This window comes from Dermacentor variabilis, chromosome 9 (genome assembly GCF_050947875.1).
Source record: "Dermacentor variabilis isolate Ectoservices chromosome 9, ASM5094787v1, whole genome shotgun sequence".
Classification (NCBI taxonomy): domain Eukaryota; kingdom Metazoa; phylum Arthropoda; class Arachnida; order Ixodida; family Ixodidae; genus Dermacentor; species Dermacentor variabilis.
In genome coordinates this window covers 88,290,885-88,309,058 of record NC_134576.1, presented here as the reverse complement: position 1 = coordinate 88,309,058, position 18,174 = coordinate 88,290,885, and the positions used below count along the sequence as shown (strand labels likewise).

General features: G+C 46.5%; 1 protein-coding gene and 2 non-coding genes across 4 annotated transcripts in view; 1 reads left to right on the top strand and 2 right to left on the bottom strand.

The window, feature by feature from the left end:
* Positions 1-1,982: 1,982 nt before the first annotated feature.
* Positions 1,983-2,085, bottom strand: LOC142558658 (U6 spliceosomal RNA). The gene has a single exon (XR_012823072.1). It is a non-coding gene; the product is annotated as a U6 spliceosomal RNA (small nuclear RNA).
* Positions 2,086-3,452: 1,367 nt separating this feature from the next.
* Positions 3,453-3,555, bottom strand: LOC142558657 (U6 spliceosomal RNA). Its single transcript, XR_012823071.1, has one exon. It is a non-coding gene; the product is annotated as a U6 spliceosomal RNA (small nuclear RNA).
* Positions 3,556-15,788: 12,233 nt separating this feature from the next.
* LOC142557089 (uncharacterized) overlaps positions 15,789-18,174 on the top strand; it is a 42,059-nt gene continuing 39,673 nt past the window's right edge. The window contains exon 1 of one of the 2 annotated variants that reach the window (XM_075668683.1): positions 15,789-16,022. The gene's annotated coding sequence lies outside the window, so the exon portion shown is untranslated. Of the gene's footprint in view, positions 16,023-17,548; positions 17,567-18,174 lie in introns of those variants that run through there. The other variant, XM_075668684.1, reaches the window with a different exon arrangement.

Below are 18,174 nucleotides of genomic sequence, written 5' to 3'. Positions count from 1 at the left end.
AATGCAGGTAGCAAGTCCTACGAAGGCCTCCTCAGAGATAACCGCTTTATTTTTATTCTGTGCGTCAAGTCCGTCTCTAATAGGAAGAATTAACAGAACATTAACTTTTCTTTCCTTTTCAATATCTGCCTGTTTCTATTAAACTAAACTGAATATTGCTGTTTCATAAGGACATATATTTATACACTGTATAATTCACGCGTACGGGCCTCTTGGACTATCCTTAAAATAATTTTATTTATAAAATAATGTGCTTTCATAGCATTTTCAATAAACAGATATGTGCACTGCAATAGTTTAATGCTGATCATTTTAAAATATTTAGAAAATGCAATGAGATAAGCACAGTTTTTTGTAATCATGCAGAAGCTTTCTGATAAAGGCGGCCCTTCTTTTCTGGGCTATATAAGTACGGTGCCTGCATTTGTTGTAGAGGTTCGGTCCGGATCTCGTGAGCTGCTTCTCCGTAATGTTCTTTGTCAGGATATAAGAATCTGTTGAATCACCGCTCGACGGGAGAATTTGACCGAACTTTTTGCGCCTTTATAGTTAATTTGTTCTTGTCTATTTAAAAAAGAAAAAAAAAACAAAAAGGATTCGAAAGTTTTGCGTATTCCGGTTTTGAATGGCAACTGCTGTTCGTGTTTGTGGCCTCAACATATGCAGCTATTCAGCGTTGACTTTATGAGCCCACCTCTTCTTTCTTTAGGACTTCTTTTTTTTTGCAGGAAGGTATTTTTACGATTACTGTGTTATTTGGTTAGTATGCGATCACTTAGAGCATGCCAAAACAAAAATAACACACGCCAGCGGAGCCCTCAGAAGAGCACATGCGGTGCACACGTGAACGATCATGTGCGGAGGACACAAGAGGTACAGAATGCGGTTAATTTTGTGTAATAATCCCTTCTGGCATAGCTTGTGAGTGGTGGGCTGCATAAGCACGAAAATTGTATGAGATTATAGGTTGTGATCTTTGTGGATGTAAACCTAAACACTGCAATTGCGGCAGTTGCAGTTCGGCGACAAAACAAGTCGCCGAACAGTTTTTGTGTAGCATTTAATGGATCGTTCCACTGAAGCTGCGAACGCTCAATTATCGCACATAATTACAAGTGCATAATAACAAGTGCGTTATATATATATATATATATATATATATATATATATATATATATATATATATATATATATATATATATATTCTGCAGGCTGAACAACAAAGAAGCGCCCATGTCTGACGAGCTATGTTCGGATAGAAATGGGCGCCATTGCAACTTGCGCATGGTTCACGAAGGAAGTGTTAGCAATTATTATTTTCATTAAATTTTCCAACGCTGTTTAAGCATTTTTTTTTTTCGAGATGCATGTTCACGATTAGGGAAAAGAATTGGGGTCACCGTGATTGATATGCCGTTGGTCACCACCTATGGTAATACGTATAGTCCAAAGTAGTTTTGTTACAGCGGTTCACTAATTAAGTCAGACTGTGGCCCTTTGCACATGTGGCGTCGGAAAATTAAGCCCCATGTATAACCACAATTTCTCGAATTTCGTATACGGTGATGTTTCTTCTAATTTTAAAGAAATAGGGCTTTGCAGAAACACAGGTTTAAACGCACAGACAACTATTTCCTTCTGCCCCACCCCTCTAGCCCCCCTACCACGTCGTGGAGTGACAATTAAGTGGTAGATATGTGCTCTCCTGCACCCCGCACTACAGAACGTCTTCAATTCAAAACAGCTCGATCATTACAGTTGTCTATTCTCATGTGCTCTCATGTGCTTTGGGTTGTATTGATTAACTGAAGTCCTTTATTCGGACAGACGACACCATATATCGATTAGCTGTGATCTATAACTCTAGGTTTGCCCGTGGTAAGGTTTGGGTTGCAGAGGGAGACATTTTGAGGCTTCGTACAAAATGCAGAAGCTTTAAAAATATGTTACCTAATATTAATCTTTCATGCTGGAAAGTACGAAAAAATGTGGAACGCTTCACGATTTTGCGTGTCATCCTTGCGCAGGGGCCATGCTAATCTTCTCTGTATCGTTCCAATTTTAGTATATGTACTTTGGAAGTACGCTAAGCAATCCTTCTTTCGACAATATATAGCCATGATTTCGGCGGTACCAAAGCATCGGTGAGAGTCCTTTAATATCTTAAGATATGAGACCACGACAGTTAAGAATTCAGTCATGATGCACTGTTTTATAGGTATTAGAGCTCTTTGCAATGACCTCTTATACTAAAGGCCGTTTACTTTTACGAATACGGTTCTTATTCTGTATGATTTACCTGTGCAACGAGGGAACAGCGACGGCGGCCAATTTTGGCGCCCCTGCTTGTGCCGCCCTCTCGTGGGCATGGCTTCAGTTAACACATATGGCGCGTAAATTCAAAGCGTGCTGCCTGAAGAAAGAAAAAAAAAAATGCTAGCGCGGTACTTGAAGCGGCAATGGGCGCAGTGGACATTGGATGACAAAAGTTCTGGACATCGTAGTCACGCCCGAAGTGTAATGCGCGTGAAGCACGTGTTCACGTGATAGTATACCGCGCGCCATCTTTCCCGAGGTTTTTTTCCATTGCTGAGTGTTACGTACCTCCGAGCTGTTTTCGAATTGGAATTGGCACCATTGCAACTTGTGCATTATTCATGAAGTAAATGCTAGGAATTAGTACTTGCTTTGAATTTTGGGATGCTATTTAATGATTTTTCGACGCACATGTTTAGGATTAGGGGAAAAAAAGGCACCTCACCATGGTTACCACCTGCGATAATAACGTAATCCACAGAAATTTTGTTACAGCGGGTCTCTAAGTCAGACTGTGGCCCTAAGTCATTGTAAAATTACATCACACGTATAACCACAGTTTCTCGAACTTTGCATGCGGCGATGTATTTTTTGAAAAAGAAATGTGGCATTCCAGAAACCGAGGTTTAAACACGCTCCTGAACATCTCCTCTTGTGAACGGCACTCATAGTGCCATCCGTCTGAATGAGGAGATACCACTATTAATGAATATATAGTGACTATATATTTGCGGTTCACTTCGTATTCCGCCCTACATCAGCCCCCCGGCACGCATTTCACTCGGCATTTGTCATCCCCTGCAAGTTGACCGTACACGTGCTCAAGCTACAACGTTTGCTGCATCATTCTTTTCTCGCTCAGCCACAGACCCGAATGGCCGTTCACACGACGTCACTGCAACCACCTGCCCATGTACATCTTTCTAATTGTATAAGTGCTCTACTTAACGTACTTAACGAACGTTTTCTTTTTGTATATGCGATTACTTATACCTGTAATATTCCTATTACAGAGTGAGACATTCTGAAGCATAATTGTGCTGCCAGAGCTTCGTGCAAAGAACTAAATCTGAAAAAGAAAAAGGAAATTAAGCTTCCTAATTAGCAATGATTTGCTTGCACGCTAGAAAGTACGAAAAAATGTGGAACGCTTCACGATTTTGCGTGTCATCCTTGCGCAGGGGCCATGCTAATCTTCTCTGTATCGTTCCAATTTTAGTATATGTACTTTGGAAGTACACCAACCACTCTTTCGTTCAGCTATATATAGCCATGAATTCGGCGGTACCAAAGCAGCGGTGAGGGTCCTTTAATATTCTAAGATATGAGGCCACGACGGTTAACAATTCAGTCATGGTGCAGTGTTTTATAGGTATTAGGGCTCTTTGCAATGAGCTGTTATATTAAAGATAGTTTAATTTTACGAATACGTTTCTTATTCCATATGATTTTCCTGTGCAACGAGGGAGCAGCGACGGCGGTACATTTCGGCGCCTCGGCTTGTGCCGCCCTCTCGTGGACATCGCTTCAGTTAACACACTTGCCGCGTAAATTCAAAGAGTGGTGTCGCAAGAAGAAAAAGAAATCGCTAGCGCGTTATTTTAAGCGGGAATTCGCGCAGTGGACATTGGATGACAAAAGTTCTGGCCCCACGTCCACTGTGATTGCGCCCCAAGTGTTGAGAGCATGAATCACGTGTTCACGTGCTTACGTGGTAGTACATCGCATGCCATCTTTTCCGAGGTTTTTCGTTGCTCCGTGTTGCCTCTGTAATAGGGTGCAAGCTTATGCGAGTTGGTTCGAATTTATTAGAGCAAAGGGGGACGGTAGCACAGAGAAAAAGGAGGATGCAGGGCAACTGCTGGACTAACAACTGTTCCTCTGTTATTAAATTGCTCAACTGCGACGAAAGCGCAGGAGATTTTAAAGCGAAAGCTTTACTGGCCGCGAACTTGCGATTTCGCCGTGGCCGTGCTCGGAGGAGGCACATGACGTCACACCGCGTTCCTCGTCGTTGCGTTCGCCTCCGCTCGCTTCGCCAGCTGCGTCGCATGCCTGATAACGTGTCGGAGTATTGAAAAGGAGAGCTCGCGTGCGCCGCAACCACAGTTGAGGCGGCAGCATGGACGGCGACAATTCTGATAAGCAGGAGGAGGCCTGGAATCGACATCGGAACGAGATGAAGAGGAAACGAATCGCCCAGGAAACAGACGAACAGCGCGCCGAACGACTGGCTAAACGCCGCAACCTAGCTAGACAACTGGACTTGCAATCAAGATTAATCAAGGCTAACCATGCTATGCCTTAGCTTTCGCTACGTATATATCCTGGCATAGCCGAGCTAAGCCACTGCCAATTTTTGTTCAGATTTTTGCCCAAACCACTTACCTCTTCTTTTTGTTTGTATTATCTGCTTACGATCAGAAAATAAAATGCATTACTGTGGCGCGTCTGTGCTCGTCGCCGAAACCTAGTCACGCTGTCAGGAACATGGGCACTTTCGATCATAATTGAGTCCCATTCGGATGAACTTTTCGAACGCGATAGAAAATGATAATTCCTATACGTTCAGCACTCAGGATCGAGTTTGTTTAGCTTACAGAGCTTGAGGGCGCATGCGACGGCCTGTACGAACTCGAGTGAGCTCATTCGGATCATACATAATCGCAATCGAATGACCGCGTGACACTGAGGGGGAAGTTATACGTAGCTAGCCCTCGCAACATCGAAAGTAAGTGTAAATAAAGCTGTTACGTAACACGCCCATCTCTCTCATTGGCACGCCTTTCAAGAGCGCATTATAGGTGACGCCTTGCCATGGATGAAAACAGAAACTTCGCTAATAAATAACGTCTAACAGCCCTACTTGTTGCTACTGACGCGAACAGAAATGCTCACGGATTGAAGGAGTCACATACGAAAGCAGAAGCCATTTATTCTGGAAAAGCTACTGAAATTCAGCTTTAGAAATCGATCATGTGTCGTGCCCGCAAAGTAAACACGAATGAGCAGCAGAGCACTAGCACAAAAAATGATGCCGGAAGCCAAATGGCAGCTTCGTTGAAATGGCAAAGTAGTTACAATTGTACTTGTAATGACCATGCTTTGCCGAGAAGTTTAACGACCCAGAGAAGACACTTCGTCCATAGGATCTCCGAAACATGTCCCAATGCCAGTGCACCATTTCGGACACAAATAGGACATCCGATGGACGTCAGCTAGTCTCGGATATCCTGTTACGGATGTCCCACGGATATCCCACATAGACATCTTCCGGATATTCTACCGCGAACATCCCAAGGTTATATGTCACATGGACCTTTTTTTTAGATGCACACGAATATTTGTCCTCTAGTTGAATCTATGTCTCATGAGTTTCCTCGTAACGGAATTGTTTTCTCACATGTTCAAATTACAATCCTAAGCTATATCACGTCTGCAGCTCGTGTTTACGTCGCACCACGAATTTTCTGACGTCATTTACTTCGAAGACTTCAATTAGTTCAATAAGGCAATTGCGCTTGGCGGAACGCCTACAGGAATGAGGAGTGGGCTGCACTTCCGTACGAATGCGTGCCTGTGTAACATATCTGTTCTTGATACGTGGGCGTTCTGCCCGTTGCATCTATCACACAGCGCGTGCTGCGACCTTAATTTACATTTTGGAAAACACTATGCAAAAGGCCCTGGCATACGTCCGTAAAATGGACGTAGCATGTCCCCAAATAGAGAGTTTTAGCTTGTGCGGTATTCGGGCAAACGCAGGCGGACTGGGCGTTGGGGCGTATAGTAGCTAAGGCGCAAATGTGAGCGGCCTGCACGGTGCAGCAAACTGGTGGTGCAGAGCTCAAACAGACAAAAAACAGCTAATACTGTAGTAACCGAGCGTATTCCATACCTTGTTGAGGGTGTAAATTTTCGGCAGCAACACGATTACGCCACTGCCGATATATAAAAAAAAAACAGTATTCTAGGTCACTCTAACCAAGGTGGCAGATAATGAGAGGAGTACAACCGGGCGTGGCGGCGCCGTGGAATGAACATATCCGCAACTTGGTATATATATATTTTCTGATGAGCAGCCGTTAGATGGCACGAGCAGCACAGGGCCCGTAAAGTCCCTTTAGGGGCCCGCGGGGGCACCGTTCTTTTACATTGAGCTAACGGGAAAATGAAAGCACACGTTCGTCTTGCGAGCGCTTTCCCAGCAATGCGTCGAGCCTTTTTCGCGCATAAGGGAGAAAAAAATACTTTGTCCCGCTTTGAAATAAGGCGTACAATTCGTGCAAGGAAATGTTCTCGTTGATTTTGCGCGAAAAGACGAGGGTCGCCGGAACAGTGCGCGCAATCCATATAGGAAGGTTCGATTCGTTCAGCCAACAGACTATGTCTGCGAAAAACATTTCGAGAAGTAAGTAGTGTGCAATGAATGGACTGCGCAGCACAATCTAGCATATACCGCTACAATGCGTAAACGTATTCTCCTATGCACTGCAAAATAATTTACACTCTTGAAAGCGAAAAAGGGCGTAAATGTGTGTATAACTCACACTCCTAAAGTGTGAGTTATATAACTGATACCCTAAGGGTGTAAGTTATAGGCACATTTACACCCTTTTTCACTTTTAAGGGTGTAAATTATTTAAATTTGCTCTACCGCACCAACAGAATTTTCTTTTACATGCTCTACAGCTCTGTCTATAGTGTACGCGTGCTGGGTGCCTCTGCCAGAATGCAGGAAGCTCTTCTCGATACCGTCCGGTAAGCGAGAGCGGGATAGAGGGACCCTGAAACGATTTTGACGATTTTCTACAAACGTACTGAGTCGTTAGAGTAGGTCCTTCTGATCATTAATTGACACATCTAACTGCTCCGCGTAAAGCGTGTAATTTATTACAAGGTTTTAAAAATGCACATCGCTGCCGATCGCAGCACACTGCTCGGTGGAATTTTAAGCCACCCCTACCCATATGACGGAAATCACCCATATTACGTCAGTGGAGCGAGCTATCCGATTGGCTGACCAGGGCGCGTGATCGATAATTTTTCCAACTTTATGGTAAACAAATGATCTTCGTAATAGTTGGAATGTTAGTTCATTTGTTTTTATAGAAAGAAAGTAACAAAAAGAGAATGCATAAGAACAATTTTTCAGTACACTTAAGCACTTTCGGCACACAGCAAGCGTCGTCTGCTTGTGTTACAACGTACTCCATTTTGACGAGAGCCGCGGTCAGAGTCGGTCTCAGTCTTTTCGCCAGCACTATGATTCGACTTTGTTGCCTTGTGGAGTGCAAACGTAGCGACTGGCAATATGTCAAGCTGCGACATTGTGTCCCTCTGCAAGGCAGCATACGAGCGAACTGGCTGCTGCGCATCGGACTGCCGCTATCCAATAGGCGCCAGGATTTGCGCGTTTGTGGCCGTCACTTTACACCGGAAGATTACTAACGCAATAGCGTTTCGAGAGTCCGGTATTAGGGCAAACGCAAGCGCAAGAGGACAGGGTCTGGCCGCTTGACTGTGCCGTAACGGGATGAGCCATGAGATGAGCAGAAGGGCAAACGTGAATGGTCTGCACGGTGCAGCCACCTGGTGGCACAGAGCTCAACCATACACAGTAGCAGCAACTAAAGCCCCTCCATACACGTTTCCGCCCACAAAGCGGCGGTGGCGCGTTGATGGAGGGGCTTTATAGCAACGAAGTGTATTCTTCGTTGCTGCTGGTGTGTATTTTTCGCAGGAGTGTAATCATCAACACGTTGTTTTTATAAATGTTTAAAATGTTTTACACTTGGTTAGAGCAATATCAGCGCTTTGTTTGGCTGGTTAAGCGCTGCGCCAACAAGTGTCTGGACCGTGCAGACCGATCAGGCCGCTCGCGTACGTCTACGCTAAAGTTCCTTCATCAGCTTGAGTTTATGCCTCCAGTCATTTGCCGAAATGACCAGCTTGCCTGTGGTTACCGGAATACCAGACACGTTCGGCGCTACGACAGAATGCTCACAACGCACGCTGCTTCGATAGCCCTCGGTCGACGGCCAAGCGGCTGGCGGAGAGGTCTCGCGCGGTCAGGGGTGGCTCCAAAACAACCGGAAGTGGACGATGTGACGTCGCATCGTGACGCAAAACCAGTCAAGGCGGAGCTTAGCCCTGATCGCTCGGCGAACGAGTTGAGGAGGAAAAACATGGCTAGGGAGAAGGGTAACTTCTAATCGCTTGTAGCTCCATTAATACATAACGCTTCACTTAAATTGTGGTGCGAGTGTTCTACTTAAGCTGTACCCTACGCGTCTACAAAATTTGTCCGAACCGTTTCAGGGGCCCTTAAGAGAGGCACTTGTGGATTCATCGAATTGGGAGGGAGAGCTTATTGCACAGTTCACTGAGCATGTTGCCATTTATCTGCACCCTCTAACACCATTCCAACGCGACGTGTACTTTGTTTACACAAGCAGTGTACGTCGTCGTATTTAGTGCGCTTAATCGTTTTGCACGCCAACAGGCTTTGCACTCGCGGGCACGCGAGGCTGTATGCAAAAACGTAATGCGAAACTGTCTTTTCGACAAAATTTGAGGCTCGAGCGTGAAAACTCAACTTAGCAAAGCAACTCTCTGCATTTTGTGGTTACTTACTATCGCCTTCTTTAGAACGAATAGCTTTGTTTGCCTCTTTTGTTCGTGTTCGTCGTTAGCGGTCGCCCGGTGGATTTGCGATACGAAGAGATCGCGTGCTCTCCCGAAATCGAGTTACGGGGCGCGTTCGTCGCCGAACGACAGCGTCATAGGGCTTAAGGACGTACTATCGGCCAAAAAAGTAAACGGTCTATGGCTTAGGTGGCCGGAGCTGCTGCGGGGCCACACCAGGGCGCTGCTATCTCTCTTCGCGCGTTGACGTCGAGAGTGCCCCGATCGAGTGACACCAGGCTTCGCCCTCGATCTCACACGGGGCCTTGTCACGCTAGATAAATTTCTGGTGCACCCTTCGGTTGCTCTGGTGCTGACGGTCGCGATGAAGGCGGCCGTGCATCGCCAGTAGTCCAGCACATGGCGCCGTCGCGCAGTAGCGGGTAGTGTTCCTGTATTGGCCTCGAGCTCCACCACTGGAAAAGCTGGCGCCACCGTCGCCGTGACGTGCTAGGAGGGATCACGTGTACATAGCGGCCGCGTCGGCTGCTTCGGGAGCGCCGAAGCGAGCTGAAAACGAGTTTAAATTCCCTCGTACGCTGCGGTCCTCATTTAGTGGCGAAATTTTCCCGCTTCGAGTGTCTCCTTTACAACGCTTGAAAGCACTACAATAGGTAGTGGCTGCCTTTGAAGGCGCGCAACATGGTAGGCTACTGCTCGGTGCCGCAGGGCCGGACGCACGTAACGGAGGCCGGTGTCAGTCTTATTCACACGTAGCCGCAGGACAAGAAGCTGCGTGAAGCTTGGCTCGCGAAACATAAAACAGGCAAAAAGTCATCGGCTACAACTCGGGTATGTAGCAAGCACAGACGCGAGGAAGATTTCTGCTACGGCACCCGGTCTGCGATGTTCTGAAAAAACGCGCACTGAGACGCTCGCCTGAGTCCGCTGCCCGACTAATGTCATGACGGTTTGGTCTATGAACTTGTCGATGCTATAGATACTGGCAAGTTCAGTGGAGTGGAAAGGCAGCGGTAAGAAGCACATTTAAACAGCGCCCCTAGCGGGAGGAGCGGGAGTCAGGTGGTGGCTGCGGCCGCGCGCGACCGCGCGAGTTGTGCCCAGCTTTTCCTCCGGCTGTCGTGACATCACGTGGTTGCGCTAAAGGTAAATGGTGGCTGCCCGGCCTCGCCCAAGGGCTGAACTGAGTGATTGCAATATGCAACGCATAAAGAAGCATGGCATATGGTCATATTTGTGTTATGAATTAATGCACTGGATTACAAAAAAGGAGCAGCGGGAAATTGCACGCTGAGAACACCGATAAGCATACAGTGCGACGCAACTCGAGAAATAATATTGAAAGGTCAAAGAATTTAGAAAAAAAAAAGATTGAATCGTGGCGACGGCACATCACAGTCCCAGTAAGCGTCGAAGTTTCTACAATGAAATTATTTTTGAACAGCTCTGATAGCGCCCACGCAACAATGGTTGCTTGTATACTATAAAATGCTCATATTCTGCGGCCTGAAGCTCATGGCACGGTGCGAAAATGCGCGCGCGCGGAAAGCGAAACAGTGCGCGGACAAGCATGCAGACGCGCAGTCGGACGCTGCGAATCTGCGCGATCGCTGCCATAGAGTTTCTCACTACATTACCTAGAGGGAAACCTGGCGCTGCTGCGCTGTGGTGTGCATGGGAATGCCGGTATATTGTGACTTCGGATTGGCATCGTTCTCGTAGAAACAGGACACGCTGAAGACGCGCTTGGCAAGTGCCGTTCCGTCTGTCAGAATGATTCATTTGCTACTAAAACAGCACGTGAAAGCTGTTTTAGCTTTATTATTGCGCGAAAACATGTTTTGTTTAACTATGAGAACTTGTTGTGTGTACGACTACATGTTACGTAAAAAGTATCAGCGGGCCGCTAAAGTTGGAGGACAGACGACAAGGTTCGCGCTCTCTGTTCTTGCTTTTCTTCGCTTGGTCATGCATTGTGGGTGAGTAAAGATGTAATATGCGTGAATGGAAACATTTTATGAAGATTTTACTTTGAGAACGCGTTATTTGCGTAGCCATATCCACGTTTGAGACGAAGCCTCTTACAACACCAGCCAACACGAGCCTCGCAGACACATACACCATCGTTCTCATGACGGCACGGTGCTCCCTTAAGAAACTCCCATAGACGGCGGCGACAGATTACCCTCTAGGTGTTATAGTGAGAAACTCTATGATCGCTGCATTGAGGCTTCCTTCTATTATGCTCCATTTAGTTATAGAAACACTATAAGAACATATTTCACATAGTTTGCTCTCAACGTTTACCTACCTTTCACGCAAGAAGCCGGTTCGGGAGACTCCATCGCGGCGACCGCGCGCAATGGCGTTCAGTGTACGTATTCGGTAAAGAGATAGCGTCTGTAAACGCTTGTGTGCGTTCAGTTTGCCCAAGATTATTATTTAGAGAGTAAAAAAACTTCTCTCGTTTCGAAAGTACTTACAGAAATGTCCGGGAGAGCTCGCGCTTGGTGTTTTCAGTGAGCTCTGACAGCAAAACCTATGAGGAGCGCGCCGCGTGATCCCTCATACTACGCCAGCGAGGTGCTTCCGATAGATGGCGACTCCGTAACTCCTCGCCGCCAATATGCTCCCTGCGGGAGCATATACAGGAACACTAGTAGCGGGTGGCCGCAGGTCATCAAACCGGCGCGGCACTGAGAGGGAACGAAGACCCGTTCTGATTGTCGTTTTACTTATATTCACCTTGTCTTTCATATTAGTGCGTGTCGCCGGCGTCCAGCACTGGTCGATTTTAGGCAACATCGCGCAAGTAGCCGCAACGGTGGCTATACGGTGACGCGCGCTCTTTCACGTCGGCGCGATAGAGAGTGGGAAGCGCTGCACGGACGCCCGAAGGCGAGCAAGCCAAGTCATCGCGGTCGGCGGCAACTTTTCGTCGCACTGAGGACCCCTTCAAGCCATGGAATGCTTCCGTGAATAAACTTTCACGACTGACTATATTCCGATTCGTCGTCCCAATTCTCTTCCTGGCCGTACTCTTGTAAAGTTTCATAACGGCCTACGCATTGTAGTAGCTAATTAAAGTAGTTTTCAGAGGCGTCGCTGATATAAATATTAAACGCACTGCTAGAGACAATGCCGGAAAAGTAATCTCGACAGAAAAGCCGTGCCCTCAATAAAGCTTGGCGCCGGAACTTATCACGTATCATATGTACGTAACTTATCATGCCGGCGTGAAAGAGCGCGCATCACCGTAGCCGCCGTTGTGGCTACTTGCGTTATGTTGCCTAAAATCGAGCAGAGGTTGACTGCGGTGACATGCACTAATATGAAGGAAAAGGTGAATATAGGCAAAACAACAATCAGAACGGGTCTTCGTTCCTTCTCAGTGCAGCGGTTTGATGCCCGGCTGCCGTCCGTGTGACAGCGCCATGTTCCGGACTATCGGCAATGCACGGTCCCCTTCGTCGCAATCGTCAGCACCAGAGCAACCGAACGGCGTACTAGAAATTTATCAAGCCTGATAAGGACCCGCGTGAGAGTGAGGGCGAAGTGTCACTCGGGGCCACGCTCGGGGCGCTCTCGCCGTCAGCGCGCGGAACCATGATAGCAGCGCATTTCGTTGTCGTTTGCTCGTCCGTCTAGTCGTTCGCTTCCTCGTTTGCTCAACTATCAGTGCGTGAGGCCACAATGTATCTGAGACGCACTTGCTGTAGAGAACTTAGGCTGGTGCGTTTAATTACGTAATGATAATGCCTTAATTGAGCTTGAGTATCAACGACTGCACCATTTCACTCAGCGCAATTTCGGCCGCGTCATAGCGCGGCAATTCTCAGCGCGGTCGTCACCCCACTAAAGTCGTATCTCGCAAATGTTATTTAGGAGCGAGCGCGACCGTCCTCAAGGCGTGCACTTTAGCGCAACCACAGGTTCGCGACGAGTGCGTCACTTCGTGAACTGACGAGCTAACGCACGATGAAATGTTATTCGTGATGAGACACAAAACTGAAAATCATAATTTACTCAACGTATAAGCTCACCATGCTCTTGTTTGAGCCTGACTGAAGCACTACTGCCGCGTTCCCGCTTCACGACCGAGTACTAAAAAAAAAAACTGATCTCATTTTCTATGTACGCAGTGTTCCGACTCGATAGGCCGCGCATATTTTTGTCGACTCTGAGGCACGAGGAACATAATAGCACCAGCGCACACATCAGAGCCTTTGCGCGTGTCTAGAGGAGTGGCAAACACGCACGTTGGCGGCACTGTAGCTTGTAGATAGTGTATCGAACCTTCAGAGCAGCAATCGTGCCCTCTGCCAGCTTTTGTGCGTCATAGCTGATACGCACCGCGAATTCGCATGGTAGGGACGACGCGGATTATTTAGGTTACTGGGGGCTTGCTTGAGGCTAGGATGTTGGCATTTGATCGCAAGCGTGTTATTTTACAACCATTCGCAACAAGATCTTGCGACACGCGATTGACAAATGTTGCGCACCTAATTGTAGCGCACGCGATACATTCAGAGTCACGGTACGGCGCTAGCGCTCGTTTATGTACATTTAAAAAAATAGTTATCAAAATAGAGAGAAAAAAGCTGCCGTCACTGAATTTGCAGAACCCTCCATATAGAAATTCTATGCTGTAGACGAATTCACTCGGAGCTAGAAAGCCAACGCGAACGCTTAAAGCGCAACGCCTTGCTGTGTGCATTCACTCTGCGAAGCGTCTGCTACGCTCAAACTTTGCAGGCGGCGCCATGGTCGAGGAGGGAGCGCGAAAGGGAGAGAGAGAGAAGGAGATTCTAGTTGTTGGGAAGGAAAGGTTGGGCGGTAAAGACCAGGAAACGAGGAGTAGTGAAGATGGAGGAGGAGAGTGTCACTACGTTGTGAAGTTTCAGGAGTTTTAGTTGACCTCTGATGCAACGGTACAATTGGGGATCCGGGGTGTGCAGCAGTCGGCGGCTGCGCCATACCATTTTGACCAAAAGGTTCGGTCCTGCGCTTTTTTTTTTCGGCACGTTTGACTAGATGCGGCCCTTACACGAGTCTGTGTACGTATTACTTACGGTATTGCGAGTACACTCTTTGGCATGGGTGAGCAAAATGCCTGAACGGGCTAATTTGATTGCTACGTGAGCACAACTTTGTAACGACAGGTTCACCCTCCTAGAACTGTGCGAGTAGCCACGCATGATTTAAAGAGTTAGACTCGAAGGTGGCTAACAAAAATGAAAATTCACAACTTGGTTAAGGACGGGGGCTTAATTATTCGCAATACATATAACGAAGACATTTGAGCCAATGCCTCGTACAACCATGAATGCGTGTTTCCCAGCATGCAGGTATATATATATATATATATATATATATATATATATATATTATATGTGGGATAGACTGAAAATCAATAAATGCCGCCCAGACTGCTTCCAGGTATTTAGGCTGCGGGAACCGATATTCAACGCAAAAAGTGAAAGTGCCATGAATTTGACTTCTACAATATATAAAAAAAAGAAAGAAGGAAAGAGACGTACTCGCACAAACAACTGCACAAAGCGACATTTAGTTCGTCTTGCGGCTGCACAAAATCACACCAGAGATGTACGTGCGGTATATTCGTGGGACACTGTGTGTATAGAATATGTCTTTCAGAAATTCCCTGTCATCTGTATATGTGACTAAGGATCTAGCATATAGGCGTTTGGCTGCTTCAAATTCGTGTTTCTTACTACATTTCGCGGTCGTTAACACAACAGGGGATAATTTAACGTATTACAAACTGCCGAGTGGAGCACCCGCCTGGATACCTGTGTTTTATGACCATTTTTTAAAAATTTCAATATACCTTAAGGGCCTCACGAGGAGCGTCACTGCAAGAATGCGCCTACATCCTCCTCAACATATTACTCACCATGAAGAGTCCATAACCGGCACTAGAAAAGGAAGAAAGTAAGCTTCGGAACGCGTTTTATTACCTGTTATACTCCGGTATGCTTTCCTAATGCGTGTACGCCGGGCTAGCGGGACCTCGACGGATGTCTCCTACTAGAGTTACTGAAGCCTACATAGCAAATGGCCCCCGCTATCTCGCACCATGTACGTACCTTTTCTACCGGTATCATACGACCGCTTCCGATCGCGATCAAGCCCGATCCGGATCGAAATTCTCGACCGCGATTGGTTCCCTAGCGCAGCTCAAACGTGCGCCGTAGAAAGCGCACTACATTAGCGAGTCTCATCTCCCTCTTGGAGGCCAGACCATACACCTCTCATATTCTCCCATCGTGTATGTGGCAGGCTCTCGGGCTCGAGAAAGCTAAATTACCCTATCCATAACTTTCAACCGTTGATCTTGTCGAGAGAATAAATATAGGATACAGCCACGCACAGCCTTCAAGATCCGCATTTTAAATCCAGAGAGCATTACAACATGAAGCTGGTATATCATGCTGTATATGCTCCCTGCGATACAGGACAAGGAACACTACATGAGGCTAGAGTTACTGTATATGGTAGCACCACAGAACACCTATACAGCACATACAGTAACTCTACATGAGGCGGGATTTGGACGCCACCTATTTAGGAGTGTCCGAGTGCTGCTAAGTGAATATGACTTGCCTAAAATTTAGGTATTACTACTAGAGCACACTCTACCATACTACGAAACCCCGTGGTTGCGAAAACGCTTATTCAAATCAATAAACAGAAATTTTTGACATAAGCTACCGTAGCGCCGCATTGCAGACAGCGGCGTACTGGCGCTTTCAGCGTCGATCCACTTCGCACGAAAAGTTGTACTAGTATGTTCTAGGCACTATTGTTACGCCCTCGCTTGCAACGCTTATCGGCTCGAAATTCGCCTGTCAGTGTGCACCGAGATGAAATCGGCGTAGTGACGGAGCTCGTCAGTGCCAGTTAAAGTTGACTTCCATTGCACTTAGCTGACGAGGGTTACAGTTTGCTAGAAATCTTGACACGAAGAGCTGCTGCGCAAACGCTCCACGGTTCCACTCCTGGTCAACAACAGCTCATCTCGTTTGGAGAATATCGTATGTAACAATGATCGTTATAACGATCATATTGCATGCTTTATGGGCGAGTTTCGCCAAAGCTGATTGCAGTCGCTTGCTACTTATTATATCTTTCCTCGTGTCGTCTGCTGCAAACCACGTTTCTTCTCCACGCCTTTTACTTGTAGCATAGGCATGATTCAAGCATGCTATTTTCTCGTTGGCGTTTGTCAGAGCAACTCGTCAGTCTCTCGTATAATATGGAGTGAAACAAAGCAGTTTTTTTGGCGTTAAGACGTCGAGAGCGATTGTTTCGGATGGGCGTGTGACTCTGGCAATGAGAAAACATAGTAGAGATCATTGACTGCTCGAATGTTTTTTCTCACCCTTTCTGTGCTCCCCAAAGCGTGGCGCTACAGTAAAGCAATTTTTCTTTTTAGTAACAGTTGTTTAAACCCAATTAAAATTCACACCCGCTGTTATTTTTATTCTTATCAGGCAGTCCAAGTACGGTGTCAAGTAGCGCAGTCTGCATGTAAGTCGCGGTACATGAGGCCAGAAGTCGAAGATTATCGCCATTTCGCTTCAATCAAGTCTGCAACAGCAATAAGTGAAACAGTGGTCGAACAAGAGCTCCATTAGAAAGGTTGCACACTTTAGGGCTCATTTTGAAGATGATCGTTGTCATTTAAAGATTGTTATTGTCGTGACGCGTCGTTGTCGTCATGCCGTCTTAACCTTCCGCCGTCGTCACTGCGTCGTCGTTGTGGTCACAAGCGACCCTGGCGTGCAAGCGTCATAGAGAAGTGGGCCGATGCTCCATGTACATCGCATTTAGCAGAAGCAATGGAAATCTATGATCATAGTCCATGACCGCAACAGATTGAAAAGGGAGGGACATCGAGTATTATGGTGTGGCTGTTTGCTTGACCGTTTGACTGCTATCACGTATTTCCGTTTTGTCAAGGCTCCAGAGCAGAAGTACGCAAATAAAAAAAAGCAAAACAACGCTGCGCAATACGCACGCACTGAAGCAGCTAGCAAATAAGTCACACAGTAATTTTATAGAAATAAGTAATAAATTCAAAGCAAGGCTGAGGTATTCTTGCGAATCATCCAATAATTAAATACCGGTTAGGCTGACAGCGCCATCAAGGAGAGAGAAAAGAAGGTCTACGCATCACGATCGTAGAGATATGGTGGCTAGAGGCATAGAGTTTCCTACAAAATTTTTTAGGTAGGAAACTCTATGGCTAGAGGTGGGTAGTGTGACGCAACGTTTATAGATATATATATAAACGTTGGTGTGAAGGGCGCCTCATCCGCGCCATGGCTAGAGGAGCGCGCGGAACGCCCCCTCTAGCCACCATAGTAGAGATTAGAGTGTACTAGAACACGGTCGGGGGGGGGGGGGGGTAGTGCAGTGGAGCGGAACGAACAGCTCATGCGGCGCATGCTTTGCAGTGAGACGCGCGACGACGAAAAATACTGTGGCGGCGCTGCGATCGAATTTTGGCCGCATCAAGATCGGTTGGAAGCTGCTGGCGATATTTCTCGGGTCACTCGTACTACTTCGCGCGGTGGTATGTGCGTTTAGATCACTCAAATAGTGTTTATAATTGGCTATGGCATGTATTTATGCCTTAGGAATAGATGCCTTTCTATCTCTTCTTTTTCAATATATTTTTTTAAATGCCGCTCAGTGATTCCGTGTGCACTGTGGTCGCGGTGTCGGCTTTCACTCCACTATATGTTATTGTATGGTTCCCTTCCGCAAACAAATATTTTTCCTGTTTTTCAAGCAGCATATATTTCTCGTGTGTATCTTTGCGCATATAGTTTTGCGAAACGCAAACAGAAAAACATATAAAAACTTCCGGCTTGCCGCTTTCAAACAAATAAAACACCATTCGGCGCCCTGTAGTCAGATTTACGGTAATATATATATATATATATATATATATATATATATACGCCAGAAGAAAGGGGGTTAATCGGGGGCTCGATATTTATTAAGCATATCATAAGAAGCCAACACACATTGACAGCAAGGACAACATAGGGGAAATTACTTGTACTTATTAAATGAATTAAAGAAATGATAAATTATTGGAAATGAAAGTGGGTGAAAAAACATGCCGCAGGTGGGGAACGATCCCACGTCTTAGCATTACGCGTGCGATGCTGTACC